General features: G+C 37.3%; 1 pseudogene; it reads right to left on the minus strand.

Moving 5' to 3' along the window:
- Positions 1–14,712: 14,712 nt before the first annotated feature.
- LOC112476353 lies at positions 14,713–14,832 on the minus strand (annotated as a pseudogene).
- Positions 14,833–15,321: the final 489 nt, after the last annotated feature.

A 15,321-nucleotide genomic window follows, 5' to 3' on the forward strand; every position in this document is an offset into this window, starting at 1 on the left:
TGCAGCTGGTCTTCTCTATATCTGTGGAGACAGAAAGCAAAACAACTTTTGCTGGTAAAGAGGTTTTTTGTGATTTGAATTGACTCGGTGAAATCAGTTACTTTTCCTAAAAAAAAAAAAAAAGTGTCTTAAAGCTCAACTATAAAGGTGCTTTCCAACTAATCAGTGACTTTTTGTTTCTGCTTCTGGTATATCCATGCACTGAGTCCAGTTATCTCAGGGCACAATAACCAATTTCAGGGAAATGACTGCTCTTAAACTACTAGAAGCCCCTTCCCTGTGTATAGCCAGCTGTAGAAGATGGAGGAGGCAGTTCTTGGTGCCTGTTACACGTGATTATTTTTAATAATCATGCACCATCCCTTTCCCCAAACAGAGCGCACTCTACCCTTTGAAATGGGTTTTGTTTCTGACACATCTATGTCTAATAATGTCTAGAGAGGTCATTCTGAGTATATCTGGAGAGGTGTGGTACTTCCAATCTTAATATCCTATAAGAAGGGATATCAGAGACTTTTTTTATCTATTAGAGAAAAAGAGGGTGAATTAGAATTGCTGCTATTGAAATAGCTCTAGCAATCTGGATGTTTGGTTTGTATCAGAAGGACAGGCCGTGAGCAAATGGCCACTCATTCGAGAAAAATGAGGGTGGGGGAATAGAAAGAAAGGAACCACAGTGTCTTCTTCTGAGGCATCCTTCTTGTGCCAAATGAGACAGGAGACGAGAACAGAAGTGAGACCAAACTTGGTACCAGTGATAAACAGATAGGAAGCTGCTGAAACACAGGGTGCCTGAGCTATTCATTCACCAACCCAGTCAAAGACCATTTGTTCAGAAAGTAATTTGATCAAAGCTGGTTTTTCAGACTAAGCCTGAGAGCCAGTCAACACAGTATGGTTTTTCTTTTTAACATAATAAGATGCTTATTTTTCTTCACTGTTAAAGGGGTAGGGGGACCAAAATTGGAGATGCAACCGTTGGAGGGCAAGTACATGAAATTTTAAAGATATCTTTAACAATAGCATGTGGATGTCTCGCTTCAGTTTAGATATTTTTCCAAGATAAGTTTAGGCTTCACTTTCTAGAGAAATAACTCCTTGCATACTTTTTCTAAAAGCAGGAATTTTCTGAGAAGTCCAAAAAAGTAATTTCAGCTTAATCAAAAACTTAAACAACAACTAATGTAGGGAGGAGACAAGAGAACTACAGTGTTAAATCAAGCTACATTCAGAGACTGCAATATGCTGATCAGCCCTGCAGCCAGGCCACAAGGACACCTGCAGAACAAAGGAAGCTTTCTGCTGGGATTGCTAACAATCCATTTCCTACACCTGTGAAGGGGAAACAGGAAAAACAGAGTCTTAAAGTGGCTGCCCTACACAAAATACAATCACTCATTCCTTATGGCTAAAACCATAGGGAACCTATGGATTAAAACTAGGAACTGCCAGCAAGCCTTTTGCACTATGTAGTCTCACCTTGTCATGCTACATACTCTTATCCTTCCTCACTGTAAGTCCATATCAAACGAAATGGGTAAACAAAGTCTTTAAACTGTAACACTAAAAATGATATATAAACTGAATTCCCTGAACACTTGAGGTCCCTCTCACTGTCTTGACTCAAGTCCCTCTCAGTGCCTTTACACTTTCTCACTGTCCTCGTCCCTCTGAGTCTCTCTTAGGCTTTCTCGTGCTCTGCCTCTGAGAGGAGACCACACTATCTATGGAGTGTTACCCCTTCTCTAATAAACTTTTCTTTTGACTCTAACTTTAGCATGTGTGTTGAATTCTTTCTATATTTTCCAGCAAGAACCCTCTTCTTTTCTCAGTGCAGAGCTTGCCCCTGACCTCAGCTGGGGAACTTTGCCTTGTCCTGCATCATAACAACAACAACAATAACAACAATAAAAAAAGAAAAAGAAAAACAGCATCCCATTCCTATGGTCACTAGGATAGTTATTTGTGAACAGCTCTTTTTGTTTTCCACTATTTTTTTACACTGCAAAATTGCTAGCTCAAAAATCCTGAACCATTCTTTTGGTGATCACAGTATAAAAGCATTCAATAATCACAGTATATAACAGCTAAAATTGAACTAATCCCCACCCCCTGCTCTCACGTAACATATATAAGAGATTTAAGATGGAACTGAAGAACTCAACGCATTATAATTTATTTTGAATATTCTGATTCTATATAGATAACACGAGGATCATGTTGACAAAGACCATGTTGACAAAGACCATGACTTCTGATCTATCTGTGTCCTCTCCCTTGGCCCCTAACCACCTTCAACTTTTCTCGTCTTTTTTTTTTCAGTAATGCCTCATATGCATATTACATTGTGTGTTCACCACCTAAAGTTAAATTTCTTTCCTTCACTATGTATTTGACTTCCTTTACCCACCCTTAGCTTTCCATGCCAGTAGCTGGCTCAGATCAGAGCACTGAGAGGATCCTTAGGTCCTTAAAAATATGAGTGACTAATTCATGTTCACAGATTTTTTTTGTTAAAAAAAGAAGAATTTACCTATGCAAACCACTCTACTCTCTGCTCTATCTTTGGAGCTCCTGTGTGATCCTTAAGGGAGGAATTGAGGGGCATACAGCTTATTATTATCAAGACTTTTCTTGGTTGTAAAGGAGGCAATTTCCTGCTGGGAGCCAGAGGAGTGGGCACACAATGGAACTGTGATGAAGGTCATCACCAAAAGTACTGCAATTTGATTACTGCTCAGCTATTTCACTTTTCTTACGGTATGTATGATCTCAAATAAGTCATAAGCTCCTCAAAAGCAGTCTCCTTTCAGCATACACTGCCTTTTAACCCCCAAATGCACAATAACGTAGAATTCCTAAATGAGAATCCTTATGAGGAATATTTTCAAAAGATAGCTTAATAATCATTTCAATTTCTCCCCAAAAGAAATGAGAACATTAGCATTTAAAAGTACATTGCCTGTATGTCAACTATAATTTTTTTAAAAGGATAAAACATAAAAGAAAGAAAAAAAGTACGTCATAACACTGGATCTGTCATTTCTTCTATCAAAGGGACAGGATTTGGAATAGTGTGAGTGCAAGTATGTATGTGTTTTCATCATTTGCATTACCATTGCTCTTAATTACAGTAATCATTTTCACAACTGGGCTTTGTTTTCTACTCTGGCTTTTGGCAGGCGGCACCAGGCAAACACCTGTTGTCTGGGTATAGAGAGAAACACCTGTCAGCAGAGCCACTAAGTACTAACACAGGGGCTGTCATTCCGGGTCTTGGGAAGCTTTGCTATTGTCAGAAGAAAGGAAGGAGCACCTGCTTCGGGCCCAGAAGGGATGAATGATAGCTTATTGACTTCTGACAGAAGATATCAATGAAACAATTCCCTTTCTCTGCCTACTCCTGAGAAATGCAGCCTGGGGCTGCAACATCTGTTAATGAGTAAATGATTGTGGGCAGATTCGAGGAAAAGTCCTTTTTAAAGGAAACTAGTTTAACAGATACAGGACTTCGAGGCATCAAACTCTAAAACCACTTTTATAGATGAATATCTAGCTGATGAGAGTGGAGGAAAGGAAGCAAGAAGAAAAGAGAGAGAACCTAAAGAAACGTTGGGAGAGCATGAAAAATGAAGCAAAGAAGATGTTTACCGTATAATAATCTCCTTCAGAAAATCACCATTTTGGGTGCATTGATGGTAGTGGGCTGGTTCCACATAAGAGACAGGTATGCCAGTCTCATGAGCATCATTGTAAAAAGTCAGTATCAATTTCTGAAGTAATCAACTATTCTTTGACAGTTTAGATATTTAGATATGGCTTATTCCCACCCATGGAGAAGGAAGAGAATTAAAATACCAAAAGGGCTGAGAAGGAGACAGAAAGATTAAAAACAAAACTATATTTTTTCAAAGATAGACCCAATATTTATTTTTAGATTTCCTAACTCCTCCCCCTCCCCAAATATAGGAATAAAGAAATCCACATCAACTCAGCGAAATTTCTTGAACCTGCTTATTCTGTGAAGATTACCCACAGAGCTGGGTATTATAAGGATGAAGCCACTGAGCCTTCCCTCTGGACCTCTTTCGCTGTTCTCCATGATCTTCTGTGGGAGGGTGTGCCAGCCTAAACTCTTTCTCCAGATGGATTATGCTTCTCTCTTCTGTCTCATTGTCTCTTACAAATCCACCTTCCTTCCCTTACATTACATTTTTCTTAGACTTGAGAGCTCTCTTGGCAGTACATGCAAAGAGAAAGCGGGGTTGGATGAATAAAATAGCGGGTAGAAAAGAGGGCAAACAGGAGAAATCATTAAGAGAAATTTTTATCTTTTCAGCCTAGATTTTTCTCTTCCTTGTACCTACTAGATGCAATCCATCTCAAACTCCTTTTGGCTTTATGAGAAGTAAATAAGAACACAGGTGTGATTATGAATGCAAATTCATTACGCAAATTTAATTTTAATTAAAATTATACTTGTTTGTTCAATTCATCAAAATAATGCACTTCCTTAATATACAAAAAAGTCTAACGTATGACATAGAAATATTTTAACCGGTTCATCTTGCTTTTGGAGAGATGCAGATAGTAAAATAAATAAAATTAATGCTGTTGTAGATCATAATTTGTGGCAGAAGAGCCTGGCCCAGTAGCTTTTTACGAGACTGGATTATGATTCCCTACAGGTATTTCAGCAGCGGAAAGACAATTCCAGATGAACTTTTGTGAGTTATAGGATGAATGAGATTTATCTGCCTGATTCTGAAGAACAGTGAAGGAAAAGAAGACAATCAAAGTCAGGAAGTTCATCTGCATTTTCAGCCATCTTCAAATAGCGATCCCTTTTATTGCCAGAACTATAGAAAGGCAGCAAGAGTCACTTGCTGTGTCATTTTTTCTGACTGTAAGGCCTCCAATTGCTGTAGCAGTTTGCAGGATAGGAGAATCTGTTCCGACAACTTGTCCATCCCTCAAAAGAAAGGTGTATCTCTTCAGATTTCCATGTCAGAATACCTTTGTGGCACCCACCTAATGCCATGGTAGTTAAAGCTATGTGTCTTAAAAACAAACAAATAATCTCATGGAGCCTGAGTTGCCAGAGAAGATCACTTGTGTTTGGGCAGGGAAACTTTTACCTTTCTCCTTTAGTTGTTCTGGCTGATCAACTAATTCAAACAACATACAGCAAGTTAACAGGAGAAAATCAATTTTTTAAAATTAATTAATTAATTAATTAATTTACTTTATGGTGACATTGGTTAACAAAATCCAGTAAGTTTCAGCTGTACACTTTAACAGTAAGGCATACATATATTTACACTGTGTTCACCTCCTATAGTTAGATTTCTGTCATATTTGACTTCCTTTACCCCATCTACCGCCCCCCTCCTCTACTCCCTATCCTTTGGTAACCACTAGTCTGTAGTCCATGTCCATGAGTCTCTGTTTTTCCTGTTCACTTTTGCTTTTAGGCTTATATCCTACATATAAGTGATCTTATGTGATTTTCAACTTTTTCTGTCTGGCTTATTCCGCTTAGCATGATTATCTCGAGGTCCATTCATGTTGTCACAATGATAGTATTTCGTCTCTTCTTATGGCTGAGTAATATTCCATTATATATATGTACCACAGCTCCTTTCGCCAATCATCTATCGTAGGGCACTTCAGTTGCTTCCATGTCTGGCCACTGTGAATAATGCTGCTATGAACATCGGTGTGCAAATATCTTTATTGATATGAGTTTTCAAGTCTTTGGGGTAAATACCCAGTAGAGGGATTGCTGGATCATATGGTAGATCAATTCTTAGTTTTTTGAGGAACCTCCATATTGTTTTCCCTAGTGGCTGTACCAATTTGCGGCCCCACCAGCAGTGTATGAGGGTTCCTATTTCTCCACATCCTCTCCAGCACTTGTTATTACTTGTCCTGTTGATTATATCTATTCTAACAGGTGTGAGATGGTATCTCATTGTGGTTTTGATTTGCATTTCCCTAATAGCTAGCGATGTTGAGCTTCTTTTCATATATTTGTTGGCCATTCGTATGTCCTCTAGGGAGAAGTGTCTCTACAGATACTCTGCCCATTTTTTGATTGGATCATTTGTTTTTTTGTTGTTATTGAGTTATATGAGTTCTTTGTATATTTTGGATATTAGGCCCTTATCGGAGGCATTGCTTGCAAATATATTTTCTCATTCGGATGGTTGTCTCTTTACCTTGTTGACAGTTTCTTTTGCTGAACAGAAGCTTTTTAGTTTGATGTAGTTTCATTCATTTACTTTTGCTTTTACTTCCCTTGCCTTTGAGGTCAAATTCATGAAATCCTCTTTAAGTCCAAGGTCCTTGAATTTCATTCCTATGTTTTCTTCTATGCATTTTATTGTTTCAGGTCTTATATTTAGGTCCTTAGTTCATTTTGAGTTAATTTTGATGTGTGATGATAAACAGTCTAGTTTCATTCTTTTGCAGGTGGTTTTCTAGTTTTCCCAGCACCATTTATTGAAGAGGCTTTTCTTTCTCCACTGTATGTTTTTGGCTCTTTTGTCAAAAATTATTTGCCCATATAAATTAGGTTTACTTCTGGACTCTTGATTCTGTTTCACTGGTCCACGTGTCTGTTAGAAAATCAAATTTTAATATATGTGCATAGAGAATTCACATAAGCATGAAAATTCCAAAGACAAAGAGGTAAATGGGTATATATATCATTTCGGGCAAAGGAGAAAAAGGAAGAAAGGGGTCTGGGACTTCAAAGGGGAAATAGACATTCACAGATAGCTGAGAAAGTGGCAAACAAATTCTTGATAGGCAACTCAGAAGCAATAAGACAGAGGGGAATCTAGTGAATGGATTTTTGCTTAGATCCTATCTGTCTGACACACTTAATTCAAATGTGCTAAAGTGAATATGCTGGGATGATTATGCTAAGGTTCCCTTCCAGAAGCAGGTTTTTCTATCTGAATCACTTGAAGACGGGAAGGGGAGGGGAGTGTAAAAATCTCTTCCTGAGTTTGTCAGGCTTCAGTTGTTTTCAGCTTGAAATAATCTGCACACCAGGGTGATAGCAGTGTGAGAGACTCACTCCTGACCCCCACCTTTGGAAAAAGCTGTAATCCATTTTCACCTCATTTTCTCCATTAGTAAAACTGAGATACAAATTTGTCAGCTTTAAGAGGTTTTCTCATGTAAGACTAATTTAAAATGTTTTAAAAACATATTTTAGATAAAAATGGGCAGAAGACTTGAACAGACAGCTTCTCCCAAGAAGATGTACAAATGGCCATCAGATATATGAAAAGATGCACAACTATACTAGCTATTAGGGAAATGCAAACCAAAACCACAAGGAGATTCCACCTCCCACCTGTTAGAATAGCTATTATCAACTAGATAATTAATAACAAGTATTGGAGAGGTGTGGAAAAAGGAACATTCATACACTGCTGTTGAACATGTAAATTGCTACAGCCACTATGGAAAATAGTATGGAGGTTCTTCAAAAAACTAAGACTAGAATTACCATATGACCCAGCAATCCCTCTTTTGATATCTACCCCCAAAATTTGAAGACATTTATCTGTAAAGATATATGTCCCCCTATGTTCGTTGCAGCATTATTCACAGTGGCCAGGGTATGGAAACAACCAGAGTGTTCTCTGATGGATGATTGGATAAAGAAGATGTGCTACATATCTACAATGGAATGTCACTCAGCCATAAGAAAAGATGAAATACTGCCATTTGCGGTAACATGGATGTATCTTGAGATTATCATGCTAAGCAAAATAAGTCAGACAGAATAAGTCATGAGCCATATGCTTTCATTCATCTGTAGAATATAAAACTGAAAACAACAAACCAGACAAACAAACAAACAAAAACTCATGGACACAGACAACAGTTTAGCGCTTACCAAAAGGAAGGGGGAGGAGGGAGGTAGAAAAGGGTCAAGGGTGGTGCTGGAGGAGGTGATGTCCAAGAGAGGACTCAATCTCAGCTCTGGGGACCTGATTCTTGTCTCATGTCATGAGAAAGAATTCACAGACAAGATAAATATCAAGCAGGAAAGCACAAGGTTGATTGAAGCAAAAGGACACACTTAAGAGGGATGTGCAGGTGAACTCAGAGATCCAGTCACCAGGAGAAGGTCTAGATCACGGCCTTTCGTTCCTCTTGGGGGTAGGGCCTGGAAACAGGGCACTGATGTAGGCTTGTTGTCTCCTCCCAGTGGGCGGGGAGCTATGGTTTGATCTTTCTTCCTTATTTGGAGTTTCCAAAACTGTCATGGGGTCAGGTACAGGAGGGGGGCTGTGGTAACCACAATGCAGATACTTGTATTTGTGGTTCAACGGAGGCTGAGGTTATAATAATATTATAATTAGCCAAAAGTCTGGTCTCTGTCAAAGATGGCAGCTGGACTGGACTGGACCAGCTTTGATTTGTCTCCCCTTGCTGGTACTGAAACAGGGATGGGCCTGAAGAGAGCCCTGAGCTACATCTTGGGGAAGAGTAAGTCCCTAGGCTGCCCATCCTGCCTCAGGGGGTCAAATATAGGGTGATGGAAGGAGATTTGACTAGGTGATGAACACACAATGCAATATGCAGATGATGTATTATTGAATTGTACACTTAAAACCTATATAATTTTATTAACCAATTATTACCCCAGTAAATTTAAAAAAAATTTTAAAAAGGTAAAAATATAAATAAATGTATTTTAGAGTTTCTTACTTCATTAAGTTTTATCTGCAAAGCACTTTGATTTGTTTGGAGAAAAATGAGCAATAGGATTGTATATTTTTAATGTAACGCAGTATCATAGTGACAGTTTTCGCCATGCCTAAGATTAAAAATTTAAAAGGTCGATGTGTTTTAAGAAAAAAAATCATAAAGTAATTGTCTATTTCAATGGCAAAGCATTTTGAAACATTTGAAATTGTCATTGAAAACATTACCTTTGTTTTTAATAATGAGGAGGGAAACTCCAAAACTCCTGCACTTTCTTTTGCAATTGTTTCACACCTGATCTATTGTCATTGAAAGCAGGATTGATAATGAAACAAAACCCTGGGATACTCTTTGGTTATAGCTTCTTAAAGGGAATCACAGGAAACTACCTTTTACTTAAATGTCAGGGAACAGGAAATACTGAGGTCTTAATATGAATTGACAAAATATGCAGGTATCCAACAGGAGGATATCAGCATACACCTAAACATCGACATTAGAGGCTGCTTGAGTGAATTATTCAGCCTTCTCTCCACAACCACACCTGGCCTTGTCACATAAAATATACAATTGATCCTTCTAGTCAGGCATGGGGATCAGAACACTTCCTAGCTCTGCAACCTGAAGCAAGTTTCTTAACCTCTCTGGGCCTCACTATCCTCATTTGTATAATGGAGATAGTAATAACCTCTGCCTCTGAATGTTATTTTAATTATTGTTGGAACTAAGAAGATAATGCACATAAATGAAGCAGTACTGTCCTTTCCTGGCACATTAGGTGCCTCAATAGCGTGAACAATCAAAATACGATCCCTCTTTTTTCTCTCAGATTTTGGAGAAAATCATTTGAGAAGAAAAGGGATTCACATTTTGACACAAATCAACAAGTGCATATAAATTACTTTCCCTTTCTAAGTCAGATTTCTTCAATTCTGTGAAAGGTAAAGAAAATGCTATTTAACCCGAGTGGTAAAAATAAGATGGGATTTCCCTTGTCATAAATATCAGAGACTGTGTTATCAAATGACATGTAGAGAAATGACAGGCCTCCAATTTAACAACAATGGTACACGAGTTTTGCAGGCTATGACATAATGATTTCTCATTTCTTCTCATTACTGGAGTGATGACATTCAGGTACCTATATCATGTGTTTTACCAGTGAGCGAAGCAATATTTCTTCTAGATAACAAAGGTACCTGTCATGTAATGCCAGAATCAAGCCTTCAAATGACACTCTATTTGTCAAACCAGTATGTTACAAAATATGTTTTTCTTCTAGGGATTTTCCCAGTCTGTCTACATATTAAAGCCATATCAAAGTCCTTGTGTTAGAAAGTAAAACACTCAGACAAATAAAAACGAAAGCAAACATTCCATTCCCATGCGGAAGACTTCCCAGGAAGCACACATAATCCTGTGCATACTTAGATGTTACCTGTTGCCTTTCAACAGAGGCCAGAGGAGCAACAAGACAACAGTAGTCAATATTAAATTTCTATTTTGTTTTATTTTGTTTGTATTTCTTTTAAAAATTTACATGTAGTAAAATTCATTCTATTTTGTGTACTGATCTATTTTGACAAATGTATAGACATGTAACTATCACTACAATGAAGATCTTAATTTGGTTTTAATTGACCTTAAGATATATGTAATGCAATACAAATGATAAAGTGTAAGTGATTCAGTCTTTTAAATAGAAAACATGAAACATGGAGGAAAATGTTAGAGGAAAGTTATATGGGCTTCTGTATTCTGAATAAACCTTCCACTTCCCATAATTTTCTTTGACAAACTTCTTCTCTTTTATTCCTTTATTTTTTTAGTATCTCAATTTAACAGCTGCTTTCTCACCAGAGACTTCCCTGACCCATCTCCCACCCCAAATCTAAATAAGATCCTCCCAGGATGTGTTTTCAAAGTATCTCATTCTTTTTTAAAGTATCCCTACTTACCACAATTATATCTATGTAGCTTTTTTTCTACATAGCTTTTTATGGGATAATTAGTCTAATATCTGTCTCCCACACAGCCCAAGCTAAAAAAGGAATCGAGTGTATAATAGGTTCTGATAGTCGCTCCCAAAATGGATTTGTTTCAAGAAGTTTTTTCAGGCCCTAGGTTAAAATAAGCCTAATTCTTTCATTAAACTCTCAATGACGCCATACCAACCTTCCTCTACCATTTAGATAAAAGCTGCGTGAATGTAAAGATCAATGTGTACAACTGAAAATCAGCGGTATGATTTATAAAGTGCATAAAAGAAGTTAAATGTGAAAGCTTTCTTATATGAACTTGTTTCCAACTAACAAGTGGCACAAGACCTGCCACCAGTTGCCGTTTTCCTAGGGTTAGACCATAGAATCAGCTATACTCTTTCACTGGACAATAAGCTCAAGCAAGGCTGGATCACATCAAAAGGTTGATCTGGATTCAAAAAAGGCAGTCTAGATGCTAGTCAAGGTTGCTTCCACTATGCTTTACTACAGAATCAACAATCAAGCAGAGTAAAGGTTACGCAATACAAGAGTTTACAAGGGAGTGTATGAGACTGATTATTTCTTCTCGGTTCCTCATGTTAGTGTGTGCAAAATGGTGTTGGGTCCTTCCATCTTTTAAAGAATCAACTATGTAAGAGGAGCCAAAAACCATAAGCCTACTGCCTTTTATGCTTGGAGACTGGGGGAACAGGCCACATCAACAGTCAAGATCCTATCAACTATGAATTCTTGCTACTCCACAATTAAATATTCCCAAGTTCTCTTTCTTATGTCATCGCTGAATATATAGCAACCCAGCCATGGCCTACCATGAACTCCATGAGAGCAGGAACTATGTCTATTTTGGTCACTATTTAAATCCCCATTCTCTAGCGTGATGCCTGCAACTATTGCATGAGCGAATGAATGAATGAATGAATGAATGGATTCTGGTTCTGGCTCTGTCATTAATTAACCATGTGGTAGACAAAGTCACTTTCTGCATCTATCAGGTTTTCCTCAACTATAAAATGTAAAATCTGTAAAAGTGATTAGATTAGGTAATCACTTAGATTCTTTAAAAATAAGACAAATGTCATAAATATAGGATCAACAAGCAAAAGTCACTTATCCCTACTCCTAATTTCAGGCTTTACTGACTATTTCAATTAAACTACATTAAATGCCAGATGTGTGTTTTAGTCCTGGCAATGCTGATTGTCAGTATGTGGCTTTGAATATATCACTTAAACTGTATGGACTTTCCTTTTCTTATGCATAAACTTAGGAGAAGAAAAAGAACATTTCTGACCTTCGTTATTTATCACTAGTACTTGATTATTCTAGTTTCTTTTATAGGTTTTATTTAAAGTTGCTCTTTTTTGTGAAAATCCTTGAATTAATGTCTTTTAAATGTCCAATTTCTAACGAATCTCTTTAAATGTAAAGCAAATCAACAAGTCCTGTAAACTTTATGAAAAGGATAAATATGAAAAGAATTATTTCTGAAAAAGACAATAGAGTAGGTATAAAACAGAGAAACAAAGCATAAGGGAAAAATGATATCCCTGTAGATGGGAGTCATTGTGCTTGCAGGAGGGTTAGGATTAGGATGAGGAAATATGATCATGGCATCCTTCCCACAAGACCAGAAAGAGTGCTCTAACTTACAAGAGTGGATTAATCATTACGTCTCTCAAACTTTTCATCTTTTGTTTTCTTTGAGACAACAATTTTGATTCAAACAAAAAAATTTCACTTCTCCCAGGATACAAACAGCTTTTATTTCTGCAAGGATTTCTTTTAGCCTTTGGAAAAGTTCCAAAGATCCTGGATTTTTCCAGGTTTCAACCACATTTCTGACACTGTGCATCCAATAAGATATGACATATGGACATAATGGGTTACTAGAGGTATTAAAAAAAGAAAGAAAGAAAGAAAGAAATGGATAGGTGAAGAGCCAGAGGAGAGAAAGAACAATTAGGGGATTTTTTATAAATTATGTAAATGTCTAACCAATGTATACTATGCTTGAAATTAATAAAATAAATTTTTTTTAAAAAGCAAGAAAATTCACTTTTTTTTTCTTATAAGAGTAAATCTCTCCTAGACTGATAAGACTAGGTAGGGTCAAATATCTTTTATTGTATTCTTTCACATTTTTTTTAAAAGAACAATATTTTGTATTTGATGACATGAAGGCACAGAGATAGTAGAAAATATGCCTTTATCTAGAGCAATTAAATCAAGAAGAAAATTAGATGTGGCCCTATGGCCAGATACTCAAGAGGGACAGGAGATTCTCTAAAAAGAAACTTGAGCTGTTTATAGTCACATATGATGCATTTGAGGAAGAAAAAGGGGAGGCATTTTAAACAAAGTTTCTGTTCAGCAACTTTTTAAAGATTTCAGACTTAGAAAAAAAGTAGTAAAATAGGGAAGGGGTCACAGAGCAATGATAAATGTAATTGACTGCCAGAAAGAATAAATTTGGGGACAATTAAGAACAAAATGGCTAAAGACAATGACTTATTTTTGAGATGATGCTAATTAATTTCTGACTTTCTAATGAACAACTTCAATTCTCCCAAAGACTCCAAAAACTTCACTTGTCCTAAATGTCATTTGATATCTTTATCTTAGTTTTGATCAGAGCTTAAGACAAGCATTAGGTGTAGATAGTTTATTTGAAAGATGATCCTAGGAAGTAGAAAAGAGGGAATTGAGAGTACTGAAGGGAACCAAAGTTTTGCCTCTCCAAAATGTGCCTTTTAGAATATTGATTTTAAACTGATTATTATGAAACAGAAGATTCAGAAAAAAATCTTTGACTTCCTCCCACCCTTTCCCGCCTAAGAGATTCAGATGAAAAGGCCTGCTTCAAGAAGCAAACCTTATAGTCACCTCAGTATTAAATAGGAAGACTCCAGGCAGGGTCCTAGTAGCTAGATTCTAACCTTCCCCTCTCTTCATTGTTCCTGGGTTGCCTAGCAAGAATTTGCCTGCCACCTGTGTTCTGCTCTTTCTCAGTTCCCTGTAAATTTGATTCCTTCAAAATCTCAGACTCAGACAATTACTCAGTTTCTCCTTTGTCCATTATAGTGTATAATCCTCAACTTCCCAATGTATTTGGGGTCTTCTATCTTATGTACTTCTGGCATGTACATTGTAATAAACTTTGTACGTTTTCTCCTGTTAATATGTCTCTGTTAATTTGATTATTAGCACAGATAGAAGAATTCTGAAAGTTGAAGGAAAAGTTTTTGTTTGTTCGTTTGTTTGTTTGTTTTATTAGCCCCCAAGGTATGAAACCAGAAATGGGAGAAAATGCAAAAAAGGAGGCAGGGGGATAAATTATTGGACTGGTTACTGGCATCATTAACTGGGGCTCAGACCCACTGGAGACATGCTGGGCACCCCGTAAACACTGTCTCAAAATTGTCTCACAAAAGAATGAGGAAATTGGAGCAATTATCCATTGATTCCTCTTCCTCCCACTCCTAGACTGCAACTGTGTGCTGGTTGAGGGTATCTTAGAAGAAAGCCTTGAAATAGAAAAGCAGAGAGGTACAACAGTTCCCATTTGAGATGGGACCCTGGCAATACACACATAACTGCTTACCCCAGCAGTGCTGAAATCATTTGAGCAAAGAGAAGAAATCATTTGAGCAAAGAGAGACTGATTCCAGAGGGCAGGTGGTGTCTGAGGCTGTGGCCCCAGCCCGGTGTGAAGCCAGCTCTGCCTGAATTCTGGGGTGCAGCTGACAGTGCTGGGAGCCCGGGGGCTGGGCTGTGAGGAGCTTCGCTGGACAGAGTCGTCATATACTTTTTCATCCACCATATCTAATATTGAAAAGTTGTGATAAAGAAAAAATTGGGGTAAAACACATATAACATAAAACTTTCTTTTCTTTTTTTAGGCGAGGCAACCCTTGGTTGACCTCACAGATTGCAAGGAACTTGTCAGCTTACAATTCCTTATTTTTTTTATTTTTTAAGCTTACAGCACCTGGATTTTCCTAGATGGTCTCCCATCCAAGTACTAACCTGGCCCAACCTTGCTTAGGTTCTGAGATTAGATGGCGTCGGGCTTGTTCAGGGTAGCATGGCCATAGACTCTAGCTTAACCATTTTCAAGTAGTGTTAGTTCAGTAGTGTTAAGTATAGACAGATGGTTGTGAAACAGATTTTCAGAACTTTTTCATCTTGCAAAACTGAAACTTTACATCCATTAAACAACAGCTCCCCCTTTCCCTTTCCCTTTTATACTTTTAGGTGGGGAACAGGCCATATCAGCACCTAAGATCCTATCAACTAGGAATTGTTGTTACTCCACAGTTAAATGTTCCCAAGGTCTCTTCCGTATGTCATTCTTAGATATATAGCAGTTTGTTCAAACAAATGAGACGAAGGTCATTTTAATTTTTATTTAAAATAATAAAACCTTTTCATCTAAGTATCATTAAAGAAAATTAGAAAACTATCAAAAAAAGAGAAGAGCAAATTACTTATGATTCTAACACCTAAACCTATTTATAACAATAATTTTGGTGTGTTTATTTTCTTTTTTATTTTTTAACAAGTAGGTGTATTTTTCACATAGTTG

Source organism: Pteropus alecto, unplaced genomic scaffold, assembly GCF_000325575.1.
Source record: "Pteropus alecto unplaced genomic scaffold, ASM32557v1 scaffold161, whole genome shotgun sequence".
Lineage (NCBI taxonomy): Eukaryota > Metazoa > Chordata > Mammalia > Chiroptera > Pteropodidae > Pteropus > Pteropus alecto.